The 10,000-nt window shown below is 55.1% G+C and overlaps 1 long non-coding RNA gene, 2 other non-coding genes and 1 pseudogene across 3 annotated transcripts in view; 3 read left to right on the forward strand and 1 right to left on the reverse strand.

The window, feature by feature from the left end:
- The first annotated feature begins 4,609 nt into the window (after nt 1-4,609).
- Nucleotides 4,610-6,511, forward strand: LOC126476952 (small subunit ribosomal RNA). The gene has a single exon (XR_007587382.1). It is a non-coding gene; the product is annotated as a small subunit ribosomal RNA (ribosomal RNA).
- A 351-nt stretch (nt 6,512-6,862) lies between these two features.
- On the forward strand, nt 6,863-7,016 carry LOC126476486 (5.8S ribosomal RNA). Its single transcript, XR_007587015.1, has one exon. It is a non-coding gene; the product is annotated as a 5.8S ribosomal RNA (ribosomal RNA).
- A 188-nt stretch (nt 7,017-7,204) lies between these two features.
- Nucleotides 7,205-10,000, forward strand: part of LOC126475652 (large subunit ribosomal RNA) — a 6,887-nt pseudogene continuing 4,091 nt past the window's right edge.
- Nucleotides 8,621-10,000, reverse strand: part of LOC126474993 (uncharacterized) — a 36,387-nt gene continuing 35,007 nt past the window's right edge. The window contains exon 2 of the long non-coding RNA XR_007586630.1: nt 8,621-8,763. This is a non-coding gene — a long non-coding RNA (uncharacterized LOC126474993). The remainder of the gene's footprint in view (nt 8,764-10,000) is intronic.

Genomic DNA, 10,000 nt, shown 5'->3' on the forward strand with positions numbered 1-10,000 from the left:
GCCGGGCGGCGCCCGGCGGTCAACGGTTCGTTTTCGCCGTCCCCCCCGGCGTGTGGTAACACAGCGTCCACCGCCGTACGGTGAACTACAATACCCCTACACTATGGATGTGAAATAAAATATAACACCACATGATGCTTCGCAAGAAAATAGACTTGGGATAGGGTGTGTCGTTGGCAAGTCCCCGGGGCGGCTAGTGTGGGTGGTGATAAGTCCATAGGGGGGAGGGGCGAGGTATTACGAAATAGAGCGATAGTGGTCGGACTCGCGCGCGCGCCCTCTCGTGCCGTCGACATGAATGTCCACAGTAAAGATACCATACCACCATCTATGGGAATGTGACTATACGACATTGACATCCAGTCCAGAATGGACACCTCCATCTACAGGGATCCGACGGAACTACGCCAACCCTGCTGGCAATAAAGTATCGCCATCTATGCAAATACGGCGGAACCGCATGCACATCTAACAACACGACGTCCGCCATGTCGAGCGCACCACACAACATACCGCCATCTGTAGGTCTCCCTCAGCATGACCTCCTGCAACGACGATACCGCCATCTATGAGACGCCAAGCCGACTAAGACATCGATGGCCCGACAGTGCCCATCTTTCGACGCCACCCACAAAGCATGCAGCCTCTGTCGACCACAGCACCCAAACGCCAGTGCCTCTGCCGCACGAAGTCGTGGACCGGGAATCACACCACCCGCACCCGTTCGTGCCCCACCCCAACCGCCAAACTCGCAACGCCAGCGGATGAACGGCGGAAGTTTCCCGCACTCGTAAGGTGCAATCCACACTTATAACTTGCGTTTCATGAAGAGTTATGTCCAATATGCGACATTCCCGCTGTCCCTATACATGAGCTGTGAGCTGTACCACGTACATGCTACAGACGCGATCGCATTGCTCACTGTACGGATTCCCATGCGGAGCGATCAGCTAGGAAGCGCCCCATCCATGTCGATACCCGTGGGCGTTGCACTCGCAGTCGCAAAAAACGTTGGGCAAATATATTTCTCCGATGTTGAGCGATCAGCTAGGAAGCGCCCCATCCATGTCGATACCCGTGGGCGTTGCACTCGCAGTCGCAAAAAACGTTGGGCAAATATATTTCTCCGATGCTGAGCGATCAGCTAGGAAACGCCCCATCCATGTCGGTACCCGTGGGCGTTGCACTCGCAGTCGCAAAAAACGTTGGGCAAATATATTTCTCGGAAGAGTAACGACAGTCCGAGCCTCCTGCGTGGGAAGAGTCTTTCTAGGCCCTGACCCACGGGAAGGGTGTAGCTTCCCCCATCCTGGACATTTGACGTCGTCACACTACCGGTATTGACTAATAGACTGATTGCTGATAATCATTTGCCATACACTGGGGGAAACGGCCGACATGGGTAGCAACATAGTGGAGCCGCAGTGTCACTAATGTACAGAGATAGAACAGTTTCGACTGGAACCAGAGTAACCGTATACACAGCACTGATTAGTAATAGATGCAGAGCCATCAGAATACAGATAATATATACAACCGTCCCTATACATGCTGAAAGACTCTGCACACAATGAGAACCATACGTCAGCCAGACACTCTTATCACACACTACTCTCTGCCTGTAACAGGCACACACACAATATCTAACTACCAGCATGGAAGAACATCCAGTGCATCCTCTCCGCCACATTACACAAACCACACTATCATAACCAGACCGGGAGGTCCACCCAGAAAACAGAATATCCCACCCTTCCGACATCCGCCATTACTCAGCTAAGCCACGAACACCCACACATGTCATACACAGGGGTGCACCCAACATCACAATACTGCCTCCTGTCACAGCACACAAACAATGGCAGGAATGAAAGACACAGATCTGCCACAACCATGGAATCGGAGCGACACCTGTCATGAGCCAAAAGTGCATCCTGACGTGACAAATCGGGTGATGTGGCAGGCATCCACTTACAATAATCACTATCAACGAACCTACCGCCCCCCCCCCCCCGCCAAATACACCTTTCCTTACAACAATGTGTTTCTGAACCTAAGCTATATTGTACCTTAACCTAAGCTATATTGTACCTTAACCTAAGCTATATTGTACCTTAACCTAAGCTATATTGTACCTTAACCTAACCTAGATCGTACCTTAACCTAACCTATATCGTACCTTAACCTAACATATATCGTACCTTAACCTAACCTATATTGTGCCTTAACCTAACCTATGTTGCGCCTTAACCTAACCTATGTTGCGCCTTAACCTAACCTATGTTGCGCCTTAACCTAACCTATGTTGCGCCTTAACCAAACCTACGTTGCGCCTTAACCTAACCTACGTTGTGCCTTAACCTAACCTACATTGTGCCTTAACCTAACCTACATTGTGCTTTAACCTAACCTACATTGTGCCTTAACCTAACCTACATTGTGCCTTAACCTAACCCATGTTGCGCCTTAAACTAACCCATGTTGTGCCTTAACCTAACCCATGTTGCGGCTTAACCTAACGCATGTTGCACCTTAACCTAACCTATGTCGCGCCTTAACCTAGTCTATGTCGTGCCTTAACCTAACCTACGTCGCGCCAAAACCTAACCTACGTCGCGCCATAACCTAACCTATGTCGTGCCATAACGTAACCTATGTCGCGCCATAACGTAACCTATGTCGCGCCATAACCTAACCTATGTCGCGACATAACGTAACCTATGTCGCGCCATAACCTAACCTATGGCGCGCCAAAACCTAACCTATATTTGCGCCTTAACCTAACCTATGTTGCGCCTTAACCTAACCTATGTTGCGCCTTAACCTAACCTATGCTGCGCCTTAACCTAACCTATGTCGCGCCTTAACCTAACCTATGTTGCGCCTTAACCTAACCTATGTTGCACCTTAACCTAACCTATGTTGTGCCTTAACCTAACCTATGTTGCGCCTTAACCTAACCTATGTTGCGCCTTAACCTAACCTATGTTGCGCCGTAACCTAACCTATGTTGCACCTTAACCTAACCTACGTTGTGCCTTAACCTAACCTACGTTGCGCCTTAACCTAACCTACATTGCGCCTTAACCTAACCTACGTTGTGCCTTAACCTAACCTACATTGTGCCTTAACCTAACCTACATTGTGCCTTAACCTAACCTACATTGTGCCTTAACCTAACCCATGTTGCGCCTTAACCTAACCCATGTTGTGCCTTAACGTAACCCATGTTGCGCCTTAACTTAACCCATGTTGCGCCTTAACCTAACCTATGTCGCGCCATGACCTAACCTATGTCGCGCCATAACCTAACCTATGTCGCGCCATAACCTAACCTATGTGCGCCATAACCTAACCTATGTCGCGCCATAACCTAACCTATATTGTGCCATAACCTAACCTACGTTGTGCCTTAACCTAACCCATGTTGCCCCTTAACCTAACCCATATTGTTCCTTAACCTGATGCACGTTGCACCTTAACCTGCTCTGTAATTGTTATGCGACTCGTTAAATTAGTGTAGTGTTGCCTAACTGCAACCGTCGCAATATAGTTTGTTGCGTGTATGTGGACAGACGAAGTGTGTTGTGACTCCTGACACAGGCATGCAATACTCGTTGACGTTGCAAATGGCGATGGACGTCTACGTTTGCTGGTGACGTTACGCAAATGAACAACTGGTAACCCGTTGTGGTGCGGTTGTTCTCGATAGAGGTGAATCAGTGATGGCGACGATCGGTTGAGCTATTAACCGGTTGTTTCAGCGATACCCACCATGCCCACGAACGTGAATGGCATCTGGGTGTGAAGCGATACGCGGCGGTGGTTGGGTGGGACCGTCCCCCGCCGGTGGGGGGGGCCGCCTGGCGTGCTGGCAGCGCGCTGCGTGGGCGGACGCGCTACAGCCGGCTGGTGGGGGCGGCCAGTGGCAGGCGCGCCGGCCGACGGACGCGGCAGGCGGCGCAGCTGCGCGCCGGCGCACCCTGCGCGCGGCGCCTTGCGGCCATAGTAGGTCCTCGCGGGCCCGGTGCGAAGCGCGGTGGCCATCTGCAGTGTGCTGGTCCGATTGAGGACTGTGTGCGCTGAGGATGCGCCGCCGCCCGGCGCTCGGCGCCGTGACGCCGTCTGCTGCTCGGTCGCCCCAGCAGTTCTCGCAGGTGGTTTGTATCGCAGCTGTGCGGACGTGTTGGTGCGTGCGCTGTGCTGGGAGAGTTCGCTTCGGCACCCAAGTGGGGCTTTTGTCCTTCTGTGGCGCTGGCGTTGGAGCTGCCGGTCACCGTAGGTGGCGCGTGTTGTCTCCCGCCGGCAATGCCACGACAGCACGCTCCCGGGCCTCTGTCGGCAGCGGCAAGCTCAGTTGGGAGCACGGGTGGTCGCACCTAAAGCGTCTACTCGCCTAACTCCGGGCGATTGCGCCTCTCTCGAACCCGACCAAGTACTTAGGACGGCGCTGCGCGCCGCCGGTACCTGAGAGGGTTTGGAGGTGTATTGTGCAGGGGAGCTCAGCCTCCACCTGTTTGCAGAATAATTGAGCGGACACTTGCGTGTTCGCGCAGGCCCCCGGGACACTCTCCCGGGCGGCCGGCTGCTCAGCTCTAGCTGACGCAGCTCCCTGGTTGATCCTGCCAGTAGTCATATGCTTGTCTCAAAGATTAAGCCATGCATGTCTCAGTACAAGCCGCATTAAGGTGAAACTGCGAATGGCTCATTAAATCAGTTATGGTTCCTTAGATCGTACCCACGTTACTTGGATAACTGTGGTAATTCTAGAGCTAATACATGCAAACAGAGTCCCGACCAGAGATGGAAGGGACGCTTTTATTAGATCAAAACCAATCGGTCGGCTCGTCCAGTCCGTTTGCCTTGGTGACTCTGAATAAATTTGGGCTGATCGCATGGTCCTCGTACCGGCGACGCATCTTTCAAATGTCTGCCTTATCAACTGTCGATGGTAGGTTCTGCGCCTACCATGGTTGTAACGGGGAATCAGGGTTCGATTCCGGAGAGGGAATCTGAGAAACGGCTACCACATCCAAGGAAGGCAGCAGGCGCTCAAATTACCCACTCCCGGCACGGGGAGGTAGTGACGAAAAATAACTTTACGGGACTCATCCGACGCCCCGTAATCGGAATGAGTACACTTTAAATCCTTTAACGAGTATCTATTGTAGGGCAAGTCTGGTGCGGGCAGCCGCGGTAATTCCAGCTCCAATAGCGTATATTAAAGTTGTTGCGGTTAAAAAGCTCGTAGTTGGGTTTGTGTCCCACGCTGTTGGTTCACCGCCCGTCGGTGTTTAACTGGCATGTATCGTGGGACGTCCTGCCGGTGGGGCGAGCCGAAGGCGTGCGACCGCCTCGTGCGTGCTCGTGCATCCCGAGGCGGACCCCGTTGAAATCCTACCAGGGTGCTCTTTATTGAGTGTCTCGGTGGGCCGGCACGTTTACTTTGAACAAATTAGAGTGCTTAAAGCAGGCAAGCCCGCCTGAATACTGTGTGCATGGAATAATGGAATAGGACCTCGGTTCTATTTTGTTGGTTTTCGGAACACGAGGTAATGATTAATAGGGACAGGCGGGGGCATTCGTATTGCGGCGTTAGAGGTGAAATTCTTGGATCGTCGCAAGACGAACAGAAGCGAAAGCATTTGCCAAGTATGTTTTCATTAATCAAGAACGAAAGTTAGAGGTTCGAAGGCGATCAGATACCGCCCTAGTTCTAACCATAAACGATGCCAGCCAGCGATCCGCTGCAGTTCCTCCGATGACTCGGCGGGCAGCCTCCGGGAAACCAAAGCTTTTGGGTTCCGGGGGAAGTATGGTTGCAAAGCTGAAACTTAAAGGAATTGACGGAAGGGCACCACCAGGAGTGGAGCCTGCGGCTTAATTTGACTCAACACGGGTAAACTCACCAGGCCCGGACACCGGAAGGATTGACAGATTGATAGCTCTTTCTTGATTCGGTGGGTGGTGGTGCATGGCCGTTCTTAGTTGGTGGAGCGATTTGTCTGGTTAATTCCGATAACGAACGAGACTCTAGCCTGCTAACTAGTCGCGTGACATCCTTCATGCTGTCAGCGATTGCTTTTCTTCTTAGAGGGACAGGCGGCTTCTAGCCGCACGAGATTGAGCAATAACAGGTCTGTGATGCCCTTAGATGTTCTGGGCCGCACGCGCGCTACACTGAAGGAATCAGCGTGTCTTCCTAGGCCGAAAGGTCTGGGTAACCCGCTGAGCCTCCTTCGTGCTAGGGATTGGGGCTTGCAATTGTTCCCCATGAACGAGGAATTCCCAGTAAGCGCGAGTCATAAGCTCGCGTTGATTACATCTCTGCCCTTTGTACACACCGCCCATCGCTACTACCGATTGAATGATTTAGTGAGGTCTTCGGACTGGTACGCGGCATTGACTCTGTCGTTGCCGATGCTACCGGAAAGATGACCAAACTTGATCATTTAGAGGAAGTAAAAGTCGTAACAAGGTTTCCGTAGGTGAACCTGCGGAAGGATCATTACCGACTAGACTGCATGTCTTTCGATGTGCGTGTCGTGTCGCGCAACACGCTACCTGTACGGCTCGCAGTAGCCGTGCGCCGCGTGCGGAACCACGCGTTCGTCTCAAAACTAACGGCAATGTTGTGTGGTACGAGCGCTGAAGCGCTGGAGCGGCTGGCCGGCGGCACCTGGCGCCTGGCGCCGGTTTTGGATGACTTTCGCCCGAGTGCCTGTCCGCTCCGGTGTGGAGCCGTACGACGCCCATCGGCCGTGAGGCCGTTGGACACGGAACGCTGGAACAGGAGCCGCCACACGCCTCAGTCCTGCCTATGCAACTGTCTTGAAAGAGACAGTGGAAACTGTGAAAAGATCACCCAGGACGGTGGATCACTCGGCTCGTGGGTCGATGAAGAACGCAGCAAATTGCGCGTCGACATGTGAACTGCAGGACACATGAACATCGACGTTTCGAACGCACATGCGGTCCATGCATTCCGTTCCCGGGCCACGTCTGGCTGAGGGTCGGCTACGTATACTGAAGCGCGCGGCGTTTGCCCCGCTTCGCAGACCAGGAAGTGTCGTGGCCGCCTGTGGGTCCGGCCGCGTCTCCTTAAACGTGCGATGCGCGCCCGTCGCCTGGCGGTTCGCATACCGGTACTTACTCGGTAGCGTGCACAGCGGGCTGGCGGTGTGGCGTGCGACACCTCGTACAACGACCTCAGAGCAGGCGAGACTACCCGCTGAATTTAAGCATATTACTAAGCGGAGGAAAATAAACTAACAAGGATTCCCCCAGTAGCGGCGAGCGAACAGGGAAGAGTCCAGCACCGAACCCCGCAGGCTGTTGCCTGTCGTGGCATGTGGTGTTTGGGAGGGTCCACTACCCCGACCCCTCGCGCCGAGCCCAAGTCCAACTTGAATGAGGCCACGGCCCGTAGAGGGTGCCAGGCCCGTAGCGGCCGGTGCGAGCGTCGGCGGGACCTCTCCTTCGAGTCGGGTTGGTTGAGAGTGCAGCTCCAAGTGGGTGGTAAACTCCATCTGAGACTAAATATGACCACGACACCGATAGCGAACAAGTACCGTGAGGGAAAGTTGAAAAGAACTTTGAAGAGAGAGTTCAAAAGTACGTGAAACCGTTCTGGGGTAAACGTGAGAAGTCCGAAATGTCGAACGGGTGAGATTCACGCCCATCCGGCCACTGGCCTCCGCCCTCGGCAGATGGGGCCGGCCGCCCGCGCGGAGCAATCCGCGGCGGGGTCGTGTCCGGTTGCCTTTCCACTCGCCGCGGGGTGGGGCCGTTCCGGTGTGCGGTGGGCCGCACTTCTCCCCTAGTAGGACGTCGCGACCCGCGGGGTGCCAGCCTACGGCCCGGGTGCGCATCCTGTCCTTCCGCGGGCCTCGGTTCGCGTCTGTTGGGCAGAGCCCCGGTGTCCTGGCTGGCTGCCCGGCGGTATATCTGGAGGAGTCGATTCGCCCCTTTGCGCGCTCGGGCTCCCGACAAGCGCTCCTCGGGATGCTCTCGGGCGGAATAATGGCTCCCGTCAGCGGCGCTTCAGCTTTGGACAATTTCACGACCCGTCTTGAAACACGGACCAAGGAGTCTAACATGTGCGCGAGTCATTGGGCTGTACGAAACCTAAAGGCGTAATGAAAGTGAAGGTCTCGCCTTGCGCGGGCCGAGGGAGGATGGGGCTTCCCCGCCCTTCACGGGGTGGCGGCCTCCGCACTGCCGGGGCGTCTCGTCCTCATTGCGAGGTGAGGCGCACCTAGAGCGTACACGTTGGGACCCGAAAGATGGTGAACTATGCCTGGCCAGGACGAAGTCAGGGGAAACCCTGATGGATCCGTAGCGATTCTGACGTGCAAATCGATCGTCGGAGCTGGGTATAGGGGCGAAAGACTAATCGAACCATCTAGTAGCAGGTTCCCTCCGAAGTTTCCCTCAGGATAGCTGGTGCTCGTACGAGTCTCATCCGGTAAAGCGAATGATTAGAGGCCTTTCGGCCGAAACGACATCAACCTATTCTCAAACTTTAAATGGGTGAGATCTCCGGCTTGCTTGATATGCTGAAGCCGCGAGCAAACGACTCGGATCGGAGTGCCAAGTGGGCCACTTTTGGTAAGCAAAACTGGCGCTGTGGGATGAACCAAACGCCGAGTTAAGGCGCCCGAATCGACGCTCATGGGAAACCATGAAAGGCGTTGGTTGCTTAAGACAGCAGGACGGTGGCCATGGAAGTCGGAATCCGCTAAGGAGTGTGTAACAACTCACCTGCCGAAGCAACTAGCCTTGAAAATGGATGGCGCTGAAGCGTCGTGCCTATACTCGGCCGTCAGTCTGGCAGTCATGGCTGGTCCTTGCGGCCGGCTGCGAAGCCCTGACGAGTAGGAGGGTCGCGGCGGTGGGCGCAGAAGGGTCTGGGCGTGAGCCTGCCTGGAGCCGCCGTCGGTGCAGATCTTGGTGGTAGTAGCAAATACTCCAGCGAGGCCCTGGAGGGCTGACGCGGAGAAGGGTTTCGTGTGAACAGCCGTTGCACACGAGTCAGTCAATCCTAAGCCCTAGGAGAAATCCGATGATGATGGGGGCTGTCATAGCATGATGCACTTTGTGCTGGCCCCCGTTGGGCGAAAGGGAATCCGGTTCCTATTCCGGAACCCGGCAGCGGAACCGATACAAGTTGGGCCCCTCTTTTAGAGATGCTCGTCGGGGTAACCCAAAAGGACCTGGAGACGCCGTCGGGAGATCGGGGAAGAGTTTTCTTTTCTGCATGAGCGTTCGAGTTCGCTGGAATCCTCTAGCAGGGAGATAGGGTTTGGAACGCGAAGAGCACCGCAGTTGCGGCGGTGTCCCGATCTTCCCCTCGGACCTTAATGTTGGGACAACAAGTTAAAAAAACACGGGTACCGGGCCTTCCGCTGAAGGACCCAGCCTAACAGTCCCGACTGCTAGCCTGCCAACCGTCCCTGAAGTAGAGGAGGCCGTGGAGCCATGGTTCCACTGCAGCATTTGCAGCCGTGCCTTCCACAGCAAGATCGGGCTCGGACAACACCGGCGCCGCGCCCATCCGGAAGCGGCAAATGCGGAGATTACAACCGATAGGAAGCGAGCTCGGTGGGCGGAAGAAGAAATGCGGGAGCTCGCCCTGGCGGAGGCTAGGCTTCTCTGTGCCAGTGACTCCAAAGTCCTCTTTGCAAACCAGGAGCTTCTACCCTTGTTTCCGCACCGTACCCTGGATGCCATCAAGTGCAGGAGGAGGACGGTGGCACACAGGACGATGGTGCGGGAATACGTAGAGGAGCTGAGGCGGGAACAACAGACGCAGCATGGTCTGTGCGATTCACCCGCCCCGGAGTCGCTGCCGGAGGGGCCACCCTCGCCGCCGGAGCTTGAGCGCCCGCCACAAACATCTGTTGTCGACGAAGCTATATGGAGGCACCTCGCCGGCCTGCCGCGATCGGCCGCGCGCTTCTCGGCCCTGGACGACCTTGCATGTTTGGGGCCGGGTACG

This window comes from Schistocerca serialis, chromosome 4 (genome assembly GCF_023864345.2).
Source record: "Schistocerca serialis cubense isolate TAMUIC-IGC-003099 chromosome 4, iqSchSeri2.2, whole genome shotgun sequence".
Classification (NCBI taxonomy): Eukaryota; Metazoa; Arthropoda; class Insecta; order Orthoptera; family Acrididae; genus Schistocerca; species Schistocerca serialis.